The sequence below is a fragment of the Podarcis erhardii genome (genome assembly GCF_964252035.2).
Source record: "Podarcis erhardii genome assembly, chromosome: 12".
NCBI lineage: Eukaryota > Metazoa > Chordata > Lepidosauria > Squamata > Lacertidae > Podarcis > Podarcis erhardii.
The window spans coordinates 43,235,576-43,248,661 of record NC_138513.1 but is presented as its reverse complement, the minus strand read 5'-3'; the positions used below and the strand labels follow the sequence as shown (position 1 = coordinate 43,248,661).

Genomic DNA, 13,086 nt, shown 5'->3' with positions numbered 1-13,086 from the left:
GGATGGAAAGAATACTGTCATATAGGTATACCTTAGAAGACTGCTGCGAGGATGACTGAGATAATGTATGTGATGTGCTTTGAAATATTTGAAACGGGACATTTAAATGCTAATTATGAGGTGCAAACGGCCACGGCAGGCCTCGGAGTCTTCTAAAAGCAATATATTATCTTCACTCTGCCATGTCTAACAAACCACACAATGCGCTGTCAGTGGAGGGAGACAGGGTTTTCATTTCTCCTCAGCAAGTGTGGGCCCACGATGCAAGCCACAGGTATTGGTGTGAATGCAAGGATAACAGAACCATAGGCTCTCCTAACCTTTTCACGCAGTGAATCACAATTAAAAGTAATTGCTTTTATCTCTATGGCAAAACACACCTCTGTTGACAAACCCAACCGATATCTAGGAGAGCGCAGTAATAAGACAGAGAGATGGAGCACCTGGAGAGTGAAATAGTAAAAGATGCCTACTATGCATTCAAATGATTTTCTCTGATAAATAAATGAAGCTGTTTTCTGACTGTGAGGCATTGAAAAGAGAAGAACACACAATGTACCAGGCGGGAGGGTGGAAAGAGATATAGAAATATGATCTAATGGGGGGGGGGGGGGACACCTATGAAAATTGCTACCAACAACATTGACTGATGTGAGAAACAGCAACAGTTAAGATTAAAATAGGTTTTCTCATCTGCAAAATACTGGCATTAATTATAGAAATACTGCATTTTTAAACACACACACACACACACACACACACACACACACACACACACACTATACTTTAGTCCTCAGTCCTGAAGGGCACCCAAGACCAAATATATTTAAACTGCTGTGAATTATTTAGCGATGAAACATGATCTGGAGCTTAATTTGTGTGTACTGCAATGGGGCGAGTAAATCTCCTGTCATTAACAAGCCAAAATTGAGTTGTTATAATGTTCCTGGTAGCATTGCCTATGAAATGCAGTCAGATGGTGAACACTGAAGGCACTTGAATGATCAGATTAATTGTTCAACTCCTGAATGGAGGTTCCACTGGACTTTGCCCGAAGCAACATCATAAAGCAAAACCAGACGGTCCTGCTTGCTCTGCGACATTACTGAGAGAAGCCAAAATAGTTGCAGTAAATGTTTCTTAAGGAGTTTTGGTGCATGTATACCTAGGTCCCGGATAAAATATTAATGCAGGTTGTTAGTCAAGCTATGTTGTGGTTAATAATAATAATAATAATAATAATAATAATAATAATAATAATAATTTATTCTTTATACCCCACCCATCTGGCTGGCTTTGAACATCAAACATTAAAAACTGCCTTCAGGTGTCTTCTAAAAGTCAGATAGTTGTTGATTCCTTGGCATCTGAAGGGAGGGCATTCCACAGAGTGGATGCCACCACCAAGAAGGCCCTCTGCCTGGTTCCCTGTAACCTCACTTCTCTCAGAGAGGGAACCATCAGAAGGCCCTTAGAGCTGGACGTGTCTGGCCTGGACAATGGGGATGGAGACGCTCCTTCAGGTATACTGGGCCGAGGCCGCTTAGGGCTTTAAAGGTCAGCACCAACACCTTGAATTGTGCTCAGAAATGTACTGGGAGCCAATGCAGGTCTTTCAGGACTGGTGTTATATTACGTGTCTGTGCCATCAGTAGCCGTTTTGTTGGCGAGTCTAAGTGTGGGGAAGACCCTCTCTATGCTGTTGGCAATTTCAGCAAGACTTGGGAGTGGAGGTTCCAGAGGATATGATTTAAAGCAGATGTGGCTAATCTTTAGCCTTGCTGGGAGACTGTGTACATGGAGCTACTCACACAGAGTCAATTAAGGTTTGGCAGACAGCCAGAAGGCAATCTGAAGGAGTAAGTCTGCCTGGTGATAACAGAGGCATGGAGACCGCTCCCTGATTGGTCAAGCTCTGTCAAGGGAGTGATAATTAATGACCTACTAACTGGAATGTGTTAGTTTGAGGTTCAGAGGTTCAGAGTTCTGTGTGTCAGTCAGTGTAGGAGTTGTGAGTCGTGTAAGAGAGAACAAGCTAAAGAGCCGTGTTCTGTTCCTGTAAATAGTCCACTGTATATTATAAACACCTGACTACAAGTTCCTGGTTCCTGCTTTGTCTATCCTGTCTGCAGCCAAGTTGCCAACTGCTTCCGTGGATTCTGCGTGTGCTCTGCTAGGTCTGGCTAAGGTCCTGCAACTAGTCAGCAAGTTGCGAAACACCAAATAGGTTCTGCCAATAGGCCCTCCAGATAATGCTGGGTTCCCCTTCTATTCAGCCCTTGCCAACATGACCAGGAGTTGATGATGAGAAGTTCCCTGTCCCTGGTATATGGTGAGTCAGCATATCCTTTGTGCTGACTTATTTTTCCAGTTTGCACCTGATAATAAATATTTAGGTGATTGATGAACAGTGACTATAAATAGGACTGCATCCAACAGACAAGGAGTGATGCAACATTTCAGAGGAGGACACTTTAAAAGGGCGGCTGAGAGCCCTCAACGTTAGTGCCAAGAAACTTTCTTCCCCCAATGTCATGCCAATCACAGATTTCCACTAAAAGGGTAATGCTGAGGTGGAAACTCAGAGCACTTTGCCATCCTCACAGATGGAGTAATTTGGCATCTCGTAAATGGGCATCTTTTTCTTGCTTATTCCCCAATTCCCAGATTTTCTTTCCTACAAGAATAAAGAGAGAGAGAGAGAGAGAGAGAGAGAGAGAGAGAGAGAGAGAGAGAATATTTGACTGTATCTGGAGAAGGCAGAATAAGTCATCAGTCTATTGTGGCCAGAGCTCAAATGGTTAGAAAATAAAGGAAAGGTTTCCTATAATAACATGTAAAGCTTAAGTAGCTATTAAAATATATATACATCAAGGAATTCAGTCCACCCCATTCCCTGTGCTTTCATGTCTTTCATGTTGCTCTGCTGTGCATTCTCAACCAGCTGCTCTCTCTCCTCGCCATGCCAGCTGCATCGCAGTTGGGATGCCTGATGCCACCTACAGAAGTAGTTTGGCAGCTGGTTAAACATTAGAGTAGACAAATAGAGATCTCCTAAGTGACTGGCATTCTCTTACCTGAGCCATCTAAGCAAATAGAAATGGTAAATAGATTATCAAACAGAAGGTCATCACAATGATTAGCAAAAATCCATTTGGCCAACATACAGATTTTAATATTAGGAAAAAAAGGGGGGAGGGAATCAAATCCATATGATGTTGTACACCTGATATCCTTTGCTGTCCACACTGCCAACACTCATCTTGGAATTCGTAGCTCTTATTTGAACGGATCTGTTACATGGTTTTTTTTTTTTTAAAAAAAACATGTATCAGGAACGACAAACAAATTGTTCTCTTTATCAGATTAAATTCTGTTTCTTTGATCTGTCTAAGCTTGAGCATTGGCCATCTTTCTTCTGCCTTTAGTACTTACATGTGGATTTGTCAGGCTCCTCCAATGATGCTCTCTTTGGTTACTTCTGTTCATCCCACTCATATTAACATATTAACATACTTTTTCTAAATAGGTGGAAATAGTCAATAGTAAAATTGTGATGACGACAACGGAATAGGACACCTCTATTTTCATCAGAGAAATGTTGGAGTGCTTTCTTCATTTATTCTTAACAGCTTGATATCCCTTTTTGGTCCTAGATAATTTTCATGTCTATATGAAACAATGGCATCATTTATTTTATTGTGATGGACAATTCCATGTGCTTTTGCGAATGAGTATTGGTGATTTCTAAGCAACAGAAATACCGTATTGGCCTGAATATAAGCCTCACTTTCCCCCCCCAAATTCTGACCCTGAAAAGTTCAAGTTTGGTTTAAAATTGAGACCTTACAAAAATTGGCTTTTATAATATCGCTGCTGAAACAGCTGAAATGGTAAAACGGACCGGGTGTGAGTGCCTGCAGAATTTTAAGGGAGCGGCTTAAATTCGGGTATTGTCTCTCCCCCCCCCCCCTGAATTTTAAAGGTGTGGCTTATATTCGGGCCAATACAGTACATACACTCCAACATTTCTCTGATTAAAATAGAGAAGTCCTATTCCAAAACATTAATAATAATAATTTTATTATTTATACTCCATCCATCTGACTGGGTTTCCTCAGCCACTCTGGGCGGCTTCCAACATATATAAAAACATAATAAAACATTAAAAATTTAAGAAACTTCCTTATACAGGGCTGCCTTCAAATGTCTTCTAAAGGTTGCATAGTTACTCATCTCCTTGGCTTGGTGTGTGTGTGTGTGTCACATAACTCCATACCCGCCAACATTTCTCGGATGAAAATAGGGACGTCCTAAGGAAAATCGGGACATTCCAGGATCAAATAAGAAACCAGGATGGCTTCTGTAAATCCAGGACTCTCCCTGGAAAATGGGGACACTTGGAGGGTCTGGAAATAATGAATGAAATGCTGCCTATACTCGCCCCCCCCATCCATTCTATCTTGCTGCACAAAGGGAATTTTATTTCATTTAACACCAATCTGTCCATCCATCCATCTGTCTCCCTCTCTCCCATTTTAAAATACCATTTGCTTCTTAGCTTTCCAGTAGCAGTGCTCTTCTATAGTTACTGATGGTTTCGGCCTGGTTTTATTCATCTTCACCTAGCACCCGCACAATCTTTTAGTATTCCTTCCCCATTTCTCTTCTCTTCATCTTTATTACATTTCAGGCCTTTAGGTAGGGATCACAGTGAGTTTTTGTCCATTGCGCAAGTGCTTTGTACATGTTAAATGCTCTGGAAATAATAAATGAAGATGATGAAATAATATAAGAAAAGCACTAGTGTTTTATTTCATTTTTTTTGCAACCTCGAAACTGCCCTCCCTAAGAAAGAAAAGGCAAAGTTACTTCCAACTTGACAGAACTGCATTGCACTTGATAAACTTCAATTATCCCCAAAGAAACATTAAACCATTGACATTATCCACTGATAGCAGATGTTCAGGACCATATACTCAGCAGATACACTGGTGCTGAATTTTTAAAAAGAAAAGGCAGGAAAAAAATATCTTGAATCTTAGACGCCACTGCTTTTAGCACTACATTCTAGCACCCAAGCATATGCAGAAAACTATTCGCAGACAAGTGTTTCAGACAATATATCCTAATTGGTGAACATTCCCATTTACTTATTGCACTGTTTGACAGAATATCTGGCCCAGAGATAACATTGGAAGAGCTACTTCAACTACAAGTCCAGCTTGCATTCTGCAATGATAAAGTTTATCTCTTCATTTAAAAAATGTGTACATATTGCTTGTGACATTTGCAAGCGAAATGACTTTTGAGTGTGGGAGATACTTTCTTTTCAATAAAGATTAGGGCAAATTAGAGCAAAACTTGTCCTTTATAGCTGTGAAGTATTATTTCATTTTTAATTTTTTTTTAAAGCTGGGAAATCACTTGTTGTCATGTGGTAGATCACAATTCTAACATACCTTGGCAGGACGCGGGGGACCTATGGAGCATAATGGTTCTGGAAGTTGAAGTGGGACAGTTAAGTAGTAGAGACAGAATTCTGTGGGCGGAAAAACCCGTCTTAAAAAAAGCAGAACCCACCCAGCAAGGATAAAATCAGTATCATCTTTTGGGAAAAGACTGAGGAAGGTTCATCAAGCCTTGATCGTGCCTGGAGCTTTTGTTCCATGCATACAGCTTTCTCCCCCCCCCCCCCCCGCGATGTGGCGTTTGCCCGTTCTTTTGAAAATGTCTGTACAGGGGGAGAGAAAGAGTTAATAGGTAGGCTCCGCCTCCGGTTTTTCTGTTGGTCTACCTGTTTATAAAAAGGCTTAGCCCGAGGGTTGGTTAGTTAGTTGGTTGGCTGGGAAAAGGCAGTTGGGAAGGCTGTTGGCAGACAGTTGGAAATAGAGAGACAGTTAGTGCAGTTGGTTCTTGTGTGAGGGGAGGTAGACGAGTTAGAGACAGAATAAAAGAAGACTAAGAGGGTAAAGGGTAACAGTGTTTTGAATGCATTTAAAGTTTATTTGTGTTTGCGTGGACAGGCGGAGTCCCCAGATCCCGCGCGGTCCCCCCCATCATGTGGAATAACGACTCTAGACAACGTGCTATGGGATTAAATTGGCCACAACTTTATTAAATTTCAAATGTGAGTAGACCTTGGCTCAGGCATTGGGCGTTCTCCCTCCCCAGTCCCCAGCCGGGGACCTAGGGAGCATCAGGGTTATCCAGTGTGTGTGTGGGGGGGATGGGCCGGCTCTGGAGAACATATGTTCAAGCAGAGATAGCCGCCCCTGTTACGCCGCCGCCGAAGGGGAGAGCAATGACGACCTTTCAGCGTATGGTCAAAGCCTCCCTTCAGAAACCCCTTTAACGGGGAACCCTGGTATTGCCGCCGCAAAGAGGAAGATGGACTAAAGGATTCCGCCCAAGGCCTGATACCGCCAAAGTTGTGACGTTTTGCTATGGGAAAGGCGAAACCTGCCAATGAAGGGAAATTCCTTTCCGGCCCTTTAACAGCAACCTTAACGTAGCAGCGCCCGCATACCTGTGAAGAAAAGTTAACCTGCAAAATAAGACATTAACTGAGGGTGGGTAGGGTAGGAGAAGCTCTGGAGCCAAGTGAGGATTCCCAGGTAAGATCCTCCCTCTATTGTGTGGGCAGGTAATCCCTCCCCTACCTGGCCTGGTCTCCTTGGCAACGCTTCCCCCAGGTGGGATTGGACAACTGACTGAGGTAGGCGGAGACCTCCAGGTATCCCACCTGAGGGAAGGCAAAGCCAAGCCTATGCTGTTGGAGCTGCTCCAGATCTAGGGGCTGCACGCGTCCACGCAAAGGGCGCCCCCCGTTTTAGGCGGGGAGCGGTCATTGCAGTAAACTACACTCTTCTTTGTTAACTTAAGAACCTGACTGAGACTAAGTGATTTACCAGGGAGGACCTGGTTGGTGGCGGCGGATTAGTGGTGTATGGGTCAATAGTCCATGAGACGACCGGGGGCTCCATACGAATGCCACACCTCCGTCAAATGAGAGAGGGAGAAAGAGACTTGGAGCCAGTTGCAGTGAAGAGAAGACCTGAGCAGGAGTTTCCCTTTCTTACCAACTATTAGTTTTTCCCTTTGAAAAACACTTTGCACAATCTTCTGCATTAACCAATCAACATGAAAGATCACATCTCTGTGCCCAACTGCATGGAAATGGTACGTTGGAGAGTAAAAAGTTAGTTTGATGGCCTCCTTCAAATGTGTGGCAAGAAGAACCACACTTTATTTGTAAAATGACTGATTTAAAATAAATAATGATTTCTAGTTATATACATTTCAATAATTTTACAATCATCCTAACATTTCAAAAGTCGACTTCCTTCCTCCTCTTTCTGCAGTTCCTTAAATTTATTTTTTACATTTCCTGCATATTCTAACTTAACTTATTCTTTTATTCACTTACTAAATAATAATAATAATAATAATAATAATAATAATAATAATAATAATAATAATTTATTTGTACCCCGCCCATCTGGCTGGGTTTCCCCAGCCACTCTGGGCGGCTTCCAACAAAGATGAAAAGTACACTAAAATGTCACATATTAAAAACTTCCCTGCATATTAAAAACTTCTTTACTGCAGGTTATTACAATAATCCTGCCAATGTCCTTATCTGTTTACAGTTTGTAAATATTCAACAAACCATTTCCATTCTTTTATAAAAAGTTTGTTATCTTGATTTCTTATTTGTCTGGTAAGTTTCACTATTTCTGCATATTCCATATTTTTGGGGAAGCCAAGTGAGGATTCCCAGGTAAGATCCTCCCTCTATTGTGTGGGCAGGTAATCCCTCCCCTACCTGGCCTGGTATCCTTGGCAACACCTCCCCCAGGTGGGATTGGACAATTGACTGAGGTAGGCGGAGACCTCTAGGTATCCCACCTGAGGGAGGCAAAGCCAAGCCTATGCTGTTGGAGCTGCTTCAGATCTAGGGGCTGCGCGCGTCCACGCAAAGGGCGCCCCCCGTTTTAAGCGGGGAGCGGTCATTGTATCCATTCTTTTTCATCGGGACTTCTTTCCATTTTGGGGCAAATAACATTCTTGCTGCTGTAGTCCCATACATGAATAAATTTGAAGATGTCTGACTGACTGAGATTCTGAGCCTCAGCTGCATCTTTGTACCAAAATAAACAGTTTAAAGTTCTTTCATAAGAAGCGGTGACTGTTCTTGGCGCAAGCCAGAGAACACCTCTTCACCTATTACAACAATATATTTCTCTATGCTTGCTTTAACGAGGCCAGCCTATACATATCTACTCAGAAGTAAGCCCCACTGAAATTCAACGGGACTTGCTCCCATGTAAATGTGTTTGGATTGCAGCCCCAGTTATCTGCTTTCCCCCGCTGCTTTCCCCCAGGAAGAAGCAGTGCAAATGTCAACTGGGTTTTCTCAGGATCGATGTTTGCTCCAATTTAGCACTAAAGAGTGGGTTTTCTGGGAGAAAGCGGTGGGCCAAAGTGAAACCACTCGGCCCCATGCTTTCTAGCCACAGGACAAAGGGAAGTGTAAACAAGCCCTTAATATTTCAACTGGACAAGAACAGATAACATTGAATCTGCATTTCATTAATTCATTCATTCACTGAATTTATATACCTCCCTATACCCGGAGGTCTCAGGGCGGTTTACAGAAAATATCACAATATATAAAATCAAAATAAGAACAGTGGGGAGACATTCTACAGATGGGGAGCCACTGCAGAGAAGGCCTCTCAAGGAGGAGGCACATGAAGAAGGGCCTCCAGATGGGTTCATATGGAAAGAGGTGGTCCTTGAGGTATTGCGGGCCTGAGCCATTATCAGGACAACATTAAATGTTACCTATGCCCCCATCACACTGGCTGAGATATGGGAGTTGTTTTCCGATAGTGCCATTCCATAGTGCCATTTTCCATAGTGGGGAGTGTGTGTTAACAACCACATGGGTGGGGCACATAAAATGAGCTTTTCCCACCTGATTTGCACGCTGCCAGAAAGTAGAGACATTTAATTGCATCCTGCCAACATGGCCTCTTTCCCTTTCTCTGATGGAAAGAGAATCAAAGCTCTGATAATAGCAGGTCTGTTTCTTTCTTCCCTTCCTGCTTTAATACTTTCCCTAAGGACAGGAGTTTGATTCAGTTGACATTCCTCTAACATTCCTCTAACAGTTTTAAGTTGAGTTTTCCTCCCTTCTGTGTCCTGAAAGCGGAACGCTCTGCTTTACAACAGCCAATAGTTTCACTCTGCCGGAGAGAGGAAAACCAAGATTATTATTATTATTTTTGTTGTAAGTCCTACAAAGTTCTTAAGAAAATTTCACAGAAAGGATGTTGTTTAGAGATCAGTGATGTGGAGATGGAATTTAAATATTAAGAGGCAAGAATTTGCCTTCTGGTGAAAGATGATATTTGCATAATAGCAAGAAGGGCTCCTTTGTTGGAAACAAAATTGCTGACTGGAATCTGCAGTTCAGGTGCCTTGATGATCTTCAACCTCGTTTGGCAATGGGAAATATGCTAATTTGGGTGGCTGGTTGTCCATCATAGACTGAATACTCAATAGGAACAAAACTGAGAGAATGTACAAACAGTACAGCAAAAGTAGACACTGAACAAAAATTCCTCTTCATACAGGTTCAATAACAATTGCTTTTAATGGAGCTCAACCAGTTTACACTATCTGAAGAGCTGACCCAGAACATGAGTAAACAAGCTTAGTCTGTCTGAATATTTCAAAATTGCTTACCTCACAGAAAAATCCTACTGAGGTAAGGATGTGAAAATCCATTATAAAAATGCAGTGTTTTGCCCTCTTTCAACCTTGGTAATAATTGTAAATTTAATGCTATCTGCTAATATGTTTTTACCTTAGGATACTCTGTGGCACAGTCAGGCAAACCATTTGAGTTCGCAAAAGAAGAATGAATATGTTTTACACAAACGTTGTCCGCTTCGAACCTACCTCAGAGGGGAGTTTGGGGGCTAAAATACCAGTTCTTTTGAGGAAGGGCATAGAAGTTCATGAATCCTCAGGAGATAATGTGCTACCTCAAGGCTTGGCTGCTACAAAGAGGTCCTGTCTTTGTTCAGAAGTCAGTTGTTTCTGAGAAATGAAACAATATCTGAAGCTGTTGTGGGAAGAGCAACAATGGACTGTTGGTATGAAGTTAAGCATTTCAATATCGCCCTTCTCATGTACACCCCACTGTACATAAAAATGATCATGCCAGGGGAAAGAGGTCTAGCCTATTATTTTCCTTAACGTTGTAATTTTGGACAAGGGTATAGGGCTTGTATAGGGAGTCGATATTCATAAATGAAATCCCTACTCCTGCGGCCTGAAGATGTACAGTGCATTGACAGCTAAGAATGGAGGGAAGAAGAGAAGAGTTTGAATTTGATATCCCGCTTTATCACTACCCTAAGGAGTCTCAAAGCAGCTAACATTCTCCTTTCCCTTCCTCCCTCACAACAAACACTCTGTGAGGTGAGTGGGGCTGAGAGATTTCAGAGAAGTGTGACTGGCCCAAGGTCACCCAGCAGCTGCAGGTGGAGAAGCGGGGAAGTGAACCCGGTTCACCAGATTACGAGTCTACTGCTCTTAACCACTACACCATGCTGGCAGGGAGAGACCTGCAGTATTAGACCAAAGGCCTATTTAATTCATTATCCTGTTTACACGAACTATGGAAAACCAGAAGCAGGCGATGGGGTGGTGGCATTCAGAAGCAAGCAGCCTTTGATCCTGGAGGTCACAGGGCAGCCAAAAAGGTCACCCCTGCTATCCTGGGCTCTTGGCAACAGCATTGCTGCCAGGCGGGTGAGGGGGCAAGGCAGTGGGGAGCTTGGTTAAACCCTACTGGGTTTGGACTGCAACCTTAGTTTAATAAACGATAGTTCATGGTGTCATAACATTGTAGAGTTGGAAAGGGACCCCAAGCATCATCAGGTTCAGCTGCCTGCAACGCAGGAATCTCAACTGAAGCATCCATGATAGAGGATCATCCAGCCTCTGCTCACAACCATCCAAGGAAGGAGTCCACCACCTCCAAAGGGAAACCGTTCGACTGTCAGACAGAAAGTGCTTCCTGAGGTTTAGTCTGAATCTCCTTTCTTGTAACTTGAATCCATCGGTTTGGGTCCCACCCTCTGGAGCAGGAGAAAACAAGCTTGCTCCATCTTCAACATGACAGCCCTTTAGATATTTGAAGATGCATGTCATATCTCCTCTCAGTCTCCTCTTTTCCAGCCAAAACAGAACCAGCTCCTTCAAGTGCTCCTCATAAGGTTTGGTTTCCAGACCCTTTGTCATCTTGGTTGCTGCACAAATTCTGTTCGCTCAGAAATGCAGGTCTCAAGTAGCATTTAATATCAATGAACAGATGGATAAGTTTGGGGATTTCCCCCCCTCTTTAATATTGAATTCAGTATGTTTTCTGAGATCCAAAGAAAAGGGACGAAGACAAACTAACTTTAATGCACACCGGACCCTGTTTTTTTTTTTTTTAATACAGTGGTACCTCGGGTTACAGACCTTCAGGTTACATACACTTCAGGTTACAGACTCTGCTAACCCAGAAATAGTACCTCGGGTTAAGAACTTTGCTTCAGGATGAGAACAGAAATTGTTCAACGGTGGTGTGACAGCAGCAGGAGGCCCCATTAGCTAAAGTGGTGCTTCAGGTTAAGAACAGTTTCAGGTTAAGAACAGACCTCCAGGACGAATTAAGTACATAACCAGAGGGACCACTGTACTGTCAAAAGGATGTTTGTCTCCCTAAGATAAAGTACAATTTTTGAGGGATTTTAAAAGGTCTTGAATTTGCATGTTTCTTTCTTTTCTGCTTCTACTACCCTATGTCAAAATTAGGGATTTATGAAGAGATGGTAGCAACAATGTTTCTGGCTTTGTGCTCACCCCTCCCTCAAACAACTTGGAAACAATCTCTGCTGTGGGCAGGAAGAAAAGTGATCACATTGACAATGTATTTGAAATGGATTTTCCTCTCCCAAAAAACCATTGGGAACATTCAGGAGAAATGTGGTGGTGATGATTATAAAGCCTCTGCAATGCCAACAGCAACAAATAATAGCCTCCCAAACTATCAACCCTCGTGAGCCACTGGTTCTTGGTTCCACCAACTGCAGTTGCACAGTGTCACTTGTTAAGTGTGGAAGAAAGAAAACCAGAAGAAACTCAGTTGACTGCTGTTCCATCGGTGTAAGTTTGTCACAGTCGGGATCACGCTCCAAATGTGATATTTGCGCACACACGATTTACCACTGCCTGCTTGTTAAAGTTTATTCTGGGCTTCAGATCTGTTTGTAAGCGATTCCCTGTGACCTTCCTTCAGTTGTTCATGGATCCTCCCTGGGCTTTACTGATGGTGGCGTGGAAAAAAAAAGCAAGGGAAAAAAAGCAGTAGTGTGAACTGGAAAGGGAATTTGATTCACAATGCTAATTATGCCAATATGTGAAGCCCCTTTTTTCCTCCTGTCTTGTTCAAAGTCAGAGGGTTCCTTTTTCAGGGAGGAAGTGGTTCAAAGTGCTGGCTTCCTGTTATGTTGTGTTAAAGGGCTTTTAGCAGAGGAACGGTATCGTTTGTGATGGGAAGATGTTCGGCTTTGATCAGGAGCTTTTGTGCTCTCTGAACACCCTTGTTCTGTTCAGTATGCTGCATGCGCGCCTGTGGGTTGCTTGATCTATGTGCCGCGTATTTTGTTCACTGTCGTTCTTGTCACAGTATTATGCAAAGCTTATTAAAATGCAGAAACTTTCCTCCCCTTACAATTATTTCTCCTATGCAATTCTTATGACCTCTGGCTAAGGCACCTACTGTATATCCCTTACAGAGTAATGAGCTTTTGTTTCTGCCGAGAAATGTTGGTTTAGCCTTCCTCTAGTCTATAAATCTACATGGGTTGCGCCAGTATATCTATGCAGCAATGTTGACTCTCCTGCAGTTTCTTTCGTCCTCAGCTCCTGTTGTGTACATAAATAGAAACCAAACTGAGAGAAGATTAAGAGCAGATGCCCTATCCTGAATAACTGTCATAAGCAGGCTTCAAAATTGAT

At 42.7% G+C, this 13,086-nt stretch overlaps 1 long non-coding RNA gene across 1 annotated transcript; it reads left to right on the top strand.

Annotated features, from left to right (window-relative positions):
- The first annotated feature begins 6,856 nt into the window (after positions 1-6,856).
- Positions 6,857-9,960, top strand: LOC309326289. Its single transcript, XR_014150267.1, has 3 exons — positions 6,857-7,182; positions 9,645-9,778; positions 9,883-9,960. It is a non-coding gene; the product is annotated as an uncharacterized lncRNA (long non-coding RNA).
- Positions 9,961-13,086: the final 3,126 nt, after the last annotated feature.